Here is a 9,523-nt window from a genome sequence, read left to right as displayed (position 1 = left end):
CACACACACACACACACACACACACACACACACACACACACACACACGATTCTGCTGCCTGTTGCCCATTTGGAGCTGATTAGTTCATCCCCCAACAGGTACTAAAACATTATGGGCTCAATAAGCCTGCCTACCCCACTGTGTAACCCCACACTTGTATCTCAGCAAGCCCTGTGCCGAAACGTAAGGGCCAACTCCCTTGCTACTTATCATCAAATTCCCATCAGTTACATGAGTATTTTAAACACTTAATTTTGATCAATCCTTTGACTTTTTCCTATGTATGTGTATCTGTGTGTGCCTGTGTCTATGATGATCCTTTTATTAGCTGAGTCTTAAATGTGATAGGCAATAATGCAACAAGTGTAAAATTTGTAAGTCTATGTTCAGACCCAGGACTAAGATCAGGCAAGAGAGGACTGAATTTGCAAAATTCAAGAACGTCCTCACTCTCAGCGTACTCACACAAAGCTTTTTCACTGCTAGTCCCACTCATCTGAGGTTCTGTAAAGAGAAGTAACATGCTTTAGTACTGTGTAAAAAATACACACCTCATCTAATCTTCTCAAAAAAATGCTGTGTCCCTCTTCACATAGCTATTTCTCAACCTTCAAGTTGTCTCCTCCTTGGAGACAGGTCTCCAAGCTCAGGTATCTCCTTCTTGGGGAGAACGTGCTCAAACACCTTCTTTAAAAGGAGCAGCTTCTCCTATAATCCATCATGGCACTCTCATATTTCTTCTCCACGTTGGTCAAAATGTGTACTTACTTCTCATTTATTGACAGTTTCCACTAGAATATTAGCACTGTTAGGGCAGAAACAGTGAATGTCTTGTTTAACACCATAGCCCCAATGCCTAGCACATTGCCTGGAACATAGTTACCACACAATAAAACAAGTGTTGAATGAATAGAACTTTAATGGCTTTGGGATGATTCAAGTCCACTCGTGACATTTGCTTGCCTTGTATCCTTAGGCGAGTTACATAAATCATCTATGGCTCAACTTTGAATTTTCCCACCTCAAAAATGGAGATGATGCTCATTCATCCAATCATTCATTCAATAAGTTGCTTTCAAGGTATCTGACATAAATCAAAGAGTAAATAAATGAATGTTTATTTTCCCATTCGGAAGCATAAAAAGTTACATACTGTTCAGATTTACATGGCCAGTGTTCTGGTTTTCTAGAACCATATAACAAATCACCTCAAAATTTAATGACTTAAAACGAGTATTACTTTACTATGACTCACAGTTCCTGTGAGTCAGGAATTTGAGAAGGGCTCTGTTGGGTAGGTCTGGCTTGAGACTTCTCACGCAGTCAGATGGTGGCCAGAGCAGGAAAAAAATGGAGGTCTAAAGAAGCTAGGGGTTAGCCAGGGATTGACGTATCTCTCCCTCCTTCCCTTTTTGTCTCTCCCTCTCTCAGCATGCTGTGGCAGTGCTTCTTTATACAATCTTTCCAGGTAGACCAACTGGACTTCTTCACAGCATGGTACCCTTAGGGCAGTCAGACTGCTTACCTCCCAAAACAGTGCTCCATTGCAAATGTTCCAGCAAACAAGGCAGAAGTTGTATTGCCACTTATGACCTAGCACTGGAAATGCAACTAAGTAGATATTTCAGGATCCTGCCCACGTTCATTGTAGGAAACAAAGGCCTCATTTCATTTTGCTCTGTCTGTCCTTTTCAGTTCAAGTTGATACAATTCTTTTAAAATTTTTTTGTGAAATTTTTGTATATTAATTTGTAATCTAGTCCATTAAATGAAAGTTATATGAAAGTCTTTAAAGTAAGGCTTTTTTACCTTGGGCTCCCTGTAAGGTTGCTGTCGGAAAATTCCCTTAAGCATCTTAAAAGTCCTGGTCTGGCACAGTGGCTCATACCTATAATCCCAGCACTTTGGGAGGCCATGGTGGGAGGATTGCTTGAGCCCAGGAGTTTGAGACTCACGTAGGCAACATGTTGAAACCCTATCTCTGCCATAATACAAAAATCAGCTAGGCATCATGGCTTACATGTGTGGTCCCAACCACTTGGGAGGCTGACATGGGAGGATCCCTTGAGCCTGGGATGTGGAGGTTGCATCCCTTGAGCCAAGGGCAAGCCATTGCACTCCAGCATGGGGAAGAGAGCAAGACACTGTCTCAAAAAAAAAAAGCGAAGTCTTAAAAAAACAAACAAAAAAAAGTCTTAAAAATCCTGTTGTTTGACACAGAGGATCTGTGATACACACCCTTCAGATTCTTAGAACATTTTCGTCTGTGTGAAAGGATATAAGGCACCACCTAACATCTAAGGTCTTAACAAAGGATCGTACAAGACCACCCTGGATTTGACCTCTGCCCTGAACCTAGTACTTAATTTGAGGATTTTTGTTTTCTGGTAAAAGTAAGAACAAGAAACACTTATTTATCTTGACATCTTACTATCCCCTTTACGTTTTTACTGAAAACTGAACAGTTGCATTTTTGGCTTATCTATTTGTGTCTGAGCATAGCATCTAAAAGAAACCGGTTGGCCTTTCCACATTCTGCCTGCAAATTTTCTCAGGCTGATCCATCAATTCATTGGGTACACTTTCTCTTTTCCACACTACAGGTAACAATTTGGCTAAACTTTCTACCATCACCTAACAAAGGCCTTCTTTCTTCCAGTTTTCAATAAAGTTTTCTTAACCTTCCTTTAAACCTTTACAACAGATCCTCAGGGCCCCGAAGCCTTCTGCTGACAGTATCTTCAAGGCTCTTCCAGCATCTCCCCGATGCCCACCCCAGATTAATGCCACCTATTTTCATCTTTTGTTGTAGCAGCACCCCACTATAAAGTAACATTCTGTTCCATTTTTCTACTGATACGTATCAAATCAACCCAGTACGTAACGTCTTGAAACAAAAACAAACATTTTATGCTCCTGTCGTTTCTGTGGGTCAGGAGTCTGAGAAAGACTCTACCAGGATGGAGTTCAGTGGCTCACTAATCCTAGGACCTTGGGAGCCCAGGTAGGCAGATTACTTGAGGTCAGGAGTTCAAGACCAGCCTGGACAACACAGTGAAACCCCATCTCTACTAAAAATTTAAAAATTAGCCAGGTATGGTGGTGCATGCCTATAGTTCCAGCTACTCAGGAGGCTAAGGCAGGAGAATCGGTTGAATCCAGGAGGCAGAGGTTGCAATGAGCTGAGATGTGGCAATACTGCACTCTAACTTGGACAATAGAATGAGACTTCATCTCAAAAAAAACAAAAACAAAAAACAAGGTTCTACCAGGTCATTCTGGCTTAGGGTCTCACATGGTTGTTGTCAGGTAGTGGCTGAAGCTGGGACGGTAGGTGAGTTGGAGCAGATGGGGGATGCCAGGCAGCTCTCTTCAGGTATGCTCAGGGCTTTTCCACATAGTGTCCGTACACAGGCTACCTTAGGCTTCCTCACAGCATGGTGCTTTGAGCTCTGGCAAGTCAGGAGGATCAGCATCACCTTTTATGTCTTCGCTTTGGAATTCACACAGGATCACTTTCATCACACACTGCTGAGAATATAGTGAAAACACCTGCCCAGTTTCAGGAGACAGAATGCAAACCCAGCCTTTATAGAAGGAGTGTGATTTTTTTAAGTGCAGATTTATTTTCAACCCTCTATATCCACTAAGCAGCCATTGAACTACTTGTTTTCCATTAGATTAAAGGAAAAAGAAAAGTTCATTCACTCATTCAATTATTCATTTATTTATACTCCCTTAATCCTCTGGGTATATCCTGTTTCTAGAATATCACATTGTTTTCCAGTGACCTCTGTTTGTATGTGTCTCTTCCCTTAGACTGTCAGATTTCCCAATGTGGTTGGGAACTGTTTCATTCATCTTTGTGTCTTCATTACTTAATGTGAAATCTGACTCATAATAGATGCTCAAATAATATATGCTGACTAAATGGATGAATAAGTAAATTGTACTTTTACTTTATTTACCAATGTCGAACTGGAATGTTTCCTATTATGTAATGAATCACCAAAAACTAAATTTACATTTCTATTCCCTGTTGCTACAAAATTTTGTTCTCATTAAGAAAAGCCAACAGCATGATGCATATTTATATTGGCTTTGTTTTGCAAATGTGCATTTTCACATCATTTATTGTATCACCCTGATATAGCTATTTACATACATGTAGACCACAGAGAGGGTATATCCTGCCCTAGAATCCAAACAACTGAAGCAAATGTAAAAAAAAATACCTTCCAAAGAAAGGCAGCTAAGCCAACCACAGCACAGGACTGATTGCCCAGCATGGGGAAAGGGACAAGAGAACAACCCCGTGAAAAAGCAGCAGCAGCAGCAGAAGCTATTGTGGCAGAGGTATAGCCCTCATGAGGAAGAGTGACAAAGCTCTGTGACCCACCTCAAGGCTTCTGAGCTAGGGAAATAGTCCCAGGGCATAATAAATCTCTAAGTGCAAAAGTCAGATGAATACAAAGCTAAGGTGGTGTGAAAAGATGCCCAGCTCCAAGAAGCTTGATTATTATGGATAAGGCAACATGGCAGGGCACAGGACTGGGCTCCCTCTGCATAGGAGATTCAGGGGATACGGAGATTGTGGTTGGAGGAAGCACACTCATTCTGCAAGTGCAGAAAGTAGGGGTGGGGGGTTGAAGGAATGTTAAGGAAAGGCTAAAAGAAGAAAGAAAATAACTGAAAGGCTAAGACTACAATTTTAGCAGAAAAATACCAAACAGCAGGTTCTCCCTCTGTTACCTCCACATCCTACCCCCAACCTGGAATTCCTCCCAAGATGAGCATTGGTTCAGGATACCACGACACATTTATTGTCATTGAACAGGAAAGATCTGGCTGATCTCCAGGCACTGCAGCCCCAAAGCTTCAAGGCTAAGTGTGTCTTGTTGTTGTTGTTGTTTAACTCTGTTACACAATTATCCGTTAAGGCAGATGGATTGAGTTTTTCTAAACACCCATGAAACTGATTCCTTAGCACAGCTCATTTATTTGCCTCTGAAGAATGGTATGAAACAACTATTTGGGGAATAACACACGGTAGAATATGTTTCCCAATCCCCTCTCCTGAGTGGGGAGAGGACTTCTGTGTTTTGCTAGGGATCACACAAATTCTGGGATGGGGTGGGTAGGATGGATGACAGTTCTGAGAAACCGAGAAGCCAGGATTGGACAGACACAAACACCTATAAAATTAAAGTACACTTTTTCCACACCAAATTGTTTGCTGAAAATACTTTTTCACTCTTGAGAAAACCAGGTATGTTCTTCCTCTTCAAAAGTTACACGGAAATTTTCAGAATAAAACTATTGCATTGTTAACATTCGTCTAGTGAAACTGAACCTTCTCTCAAAACTACCAAATACTGACCTGCTGAAAAACAATTCTATTTATCATGAGCATGACTGAGGTGAGATCAAGAGAGCTCCCCACTCTACAGGATGGAGTTAACTAGAGGAATCATAATGACCTGAGCACTCACATCATTTGACTTCAATCTCTGATCAAAATGGTGCCTAAATCAAGCTTCCTGTTTTTCCACCCTGTTACACAATGATCCATTAGGACAGACGGATCAATTGGACCAGCCATCCATGCAACCTCTGGTTCCTGAAATCAATCTGCTACTTGCCTGGGTGAAAAATAGCATGAAGCAATAGTTTGAGAGAAAAATTTACAGTTCACTTACAAAAGTTGGCATCATGTAGATACAATGCCTGAGAGCCAGTTTGGAATTTCTGATTACTATACTATAAATCTTATCCGGTGAACACAGAAGAAAAGTATCAAGTCTTTATTTGCCTTTAAATGAGGGTTCCTTCCTCTTAGTTCTCTCATATACCCTAGTCAATCAAAGAACATAAGGGTATTAATATCAAGTGAATCATTTTATGCTTATATATGCAAGCAACAGATAGTTTTTCCCCCAAATTTTAGAGCAAGAAGCCTTTGAAACACTTCTAAGCTGTACCATATATTCTGTCAAGATGTGCCAGACAGCTACAGAGATGGAGTTATTTTCTTGGCCACCATAGAACGGCATGTGATTTGCCACACCTTTTCCTATAGCAGCAAGCTGCAGGAAATAAAACAAGGTAGAAAAGATAAATGTATGAGAAAATAATGCTAAAACTCATCATATCTGGTAATTTGGTAATTAAGAGTTTGAAAACAATAAAGTTTCAGTATTTTAAACCTTAAAAGAAATCTAAGTTTTAGTCTGGGCAAAATGGTGAAACTCCAACTCTACAAAAAATACAAAAAAAAAATTAGCTGGGCATGGTGGTACGTGCCTGTGGCCCCAGCTACTTGGGAGGCTGAAGTAGGAGGATCACTTGAGCCTAGGAGGCAGAGGTTGCAGTGAGCCAAGATAGTGCCACCACACTCCAGCCTGGGTGACAGAGTGTGAACTTGTCTCAAAAGAGGAAAGAAAGAAGAAAAAAAAAATCCAAGTTTACAAGTAGAGTTTTAAATTTTATGTCTTAATGTTTCCCACCAAGAATAATACTTGAGAATTGTTTAAAGGCCTAGATTTCAAAATAATGAGACATTATTTAGTCAAAAATCAAAAAACGAATAGCAAGGATGAGGTAAAAAGGGTACTTGAATATATTTCTGGAAGCACTGGATATTGGCAAATCATTTTTAAAGACAGTTGAGTGATGAGTTTCATGATCCATAAAAGTATTTGTACTATTTGGCCCAGATTTTGCCATTTGGACTATCATCCTAAAGAATCAATTTTGAAATATGTGTTTATATTTTAATATAAACTTAATTTTGAAAAAAATGTTTTCCATAGATTATAGGAACAAGAATTGGAAATAATTTAAGTGGCCCCAAATTAAGGCAATAATTATATAATTTGAGGTCCAGACAACAATATGATAATGGTTAAATAAACTATGGTATCATTAGGGCAATATAAGCAAAGGCACAGCTTTTCTTTTTCTGGTTATTTCCCAACTTGCTGTAAGTGGTTATGATACAGTTACATTTTTAAAATAATTTTTTCAGTCCTAGAAATCCTGCCAATGCACTTGAGTGTTATGAGCACGCAACACTGAGGTAGTTTTATAAACTCCGCTCTGAGGAACAGAACTTGGGAAGGAAAGAGTAAAGAAAAGATTTGCTGTTTTTAATCCTGTGTGATTTTTTTGAAACCATTTAACAAAAACTTAAGAATATAAAGAAAATGACAATTACTGCTGTAAGTATGGAGGACAGAGAGACCACAAGCAAAGAAAACATGTGACCGGATTCTGTTTTAGGAATAACCGTCTGGTCAATTCTGGAGAGTGTATTAGGAGGAACTAAGGAGAAGATAGTTCATTGGAGTTAGAATGCTTTAATGGTTATTCTTTACATTTGTGTTGCACTTTATAACCTACAGTATTCTTTCACTCCAGGATCTAATCTAAATCCTTTCCATTTAAACCTAGGTATTCTTATACTCCATGATCTAATCTAGATCCTTTCCACTTAAAAAACAACAATTTGACATCAGGTTTCAGGGGAAATCAGCATGTGAATGAGGCATCATGCAAAAAAAAAAAAAAAAAATCTCACTTAAAATCTACAATGAAAATACCATCATAGTCCTCAGCTGCCAGGGAACTCAAAGACACTTAATGTTTTATCCCAGGATCTGCCATTGAGCTGTATTTTAAGTGTATCTGTTTTGTCTTCCTTCCTCAAGGTCTTTTGATATTTTATTCCTTTTTCTTCTTTTTTAAAACAGGGTCTCCCTCTGTTGCCGAGGCTAGAGTGCAGTGGTGCGGTCTTAGCTCACCATAGCCTCGACTTCCTGAGCTCTGGTGATCCTCACACCCTCAGCCTGCCTCCCAGGTAGCTGGGACTACAGGCGTGCGCCACCACAGCCAGTTCATTTTTGTGTTTTTTGTAGAGATAGGTTTTCATCTTGTTGTCCAGGCTGATCTCGAACTCCTGGGCTCAAGCAGTCCTCCCACCTCAGCCTCCCAAAGTGCTGAGATTAGAGGCATAAGCCACCATACCCAGCCTGATATTTTATCCTCACTGAAACAAACTTAGTGTTATAACCAATGTCAGTCAGATGTCCCACCCTTATCTTCAAGTCACTCATACCCCAACCCCCATCCCCACTCCTTGCCACAAAGAACAAATGGTTGATCATGGCTTGGACAGGTTTGTTCTCTATTCCCCGGGACCTTTTTAATCCTCTCCCATTTACTACTCTGGCTGCAGAGAAAGAAGAGGCAGCATTGTCTCACCCAGGATGTTCCTTCTCCTCGAGCTCCACCCACCCACCTGCCTCCCACCGAGGGAGGGGAAGCGGTGGTTATGGTCTTGGGCCCTTAAGTCTGGCCTGTGCAGAGCATTTCACATGCATGCTTTCCACAATGCCCCCTGCAGCCCTATAAACCAGGTACTATTATTCTCTCCACTGAGCTGCAAAGAAAATAAAACTCAGAGAAAGAGAGTCCTGCTAAGGCCACACAGCTAGTTAGTAGCAAAGCTAAGGTTCAAACCCATGGCGTATAGCCCTAAAAGTTTGTGTTTATACATTACAGTAAATACGGCCTTATTCTTGGGTGGTCTTCCCAGGCCACATGTCCTTCAATCCTTCAGCTTTTACTTCAGGTTAAGTAGAAAAGGGGTGTTTGTGAAGCAATGGAATGCTCCCAGCTCGTGGAGCCTCTGCTTCTTGTTAAACCCGGGGTAATATATTCATCTTATCATAGCAGTGGCTTAAATACACATTTAAAAGACTAACTCAATTCAGGGGTTTTAATGAGTGTATAAAGACAAGCATATTCCTGAAATTCTGCTACATAAAGCATCTGAGTCAGATTATACCAAAGCATGTGCTGGGCTATTTTTAGGAGGGCTGTATATAGGACATAGTTTTCTGGTTATGTCACAAGCTTGCAGGTGGGCCTTCTCTTCACATTTTAGATAAAAATAGATACATAGATATAAAGATAAATACAATACAGTTTCTGCCCTTGAAGAGTTCCAAAACTAGTTACAGGGACAGAAAAGGTAAAAATGAAGCATGAGAATGTGAAATCTGGCATAAGAGGTAGAGGAGCACAGACAGCAGGAATTTAAGGCACCTTTGAAGCCTGTATCATCTGTGCAACACATTTATTACATGCCTGGCACTGGGAAGACAATTATGCACAAAATTCGACACTGTCTCAGCTCTCAGAACACTTTCACCCTGGTAGGGAAATCAGATCTTGTCAAATGCCAGCACAAAAGCAGAGTTCCACACCAAGATAAGTGCGACCAAGGAAAGCAAAGCTGTCTGCAGAAGACAGACAACAAAAGGACATGCCTTGGACAGGGGCTGTGACGACTGCCATCCGGGTGGGCCTCCTCTGATGAAGTGACTCTTAAGCTGAGAGGTGAGGACAGAGGAGGCATTAACTCAAGCAAAGGAATAGGGCGGAGAGCATTCTAGACAGGCAATCACGTGTGCCAAACCCCACGGATGAGAAAAGCAGACCTTTTTCTAAACACTGGAAG

The 9,523-nt window shown here is 40.7% G+C and overlaps 1 long non-coding RNA gene across 1 annotated transcript in view; it reads right to left on the bottom strand.

Annotated features, from left to right (window-relative positions):
- LOC116530418 overlaps positions 1-1,624 on the bottom strand; it is a 15,182-nt gene extending 13,558 nt beyond the window's left edge. The window contains exon 1 of the long non-coding RNA XR_004259983.1: positions 1,613-1,624. This is a non-coding gene — a long non-coding RNA (uncharacterized LOC116530418). The remainder of the gene's footprint in view (positions 1-1,612) is intronic.
- Between the last annotated feature and the right edge of the window lie 7,899 nt (positions 1,625-9,523).

Source organism: Sapajus apella, unplaced genomic scaffold, assembly GCF_009761245.1.
Source record: "Sapajus apella isolate SASKATOON/1434 unplaced genomic scaffold, GSC_monkey_1.0 scaffold66, whole genome shotgun sequence".
NCBI lineage: Eukaryota > Metazoa > Chordata > Mammalia > Primates > Cebidae > Sapajus > Sapajus apella.
The sequence above is the reverse complement of the archived record's forward strand: the minus strand, read 5'-3'. Positions and strand labels throughout refer to the sequence as shown.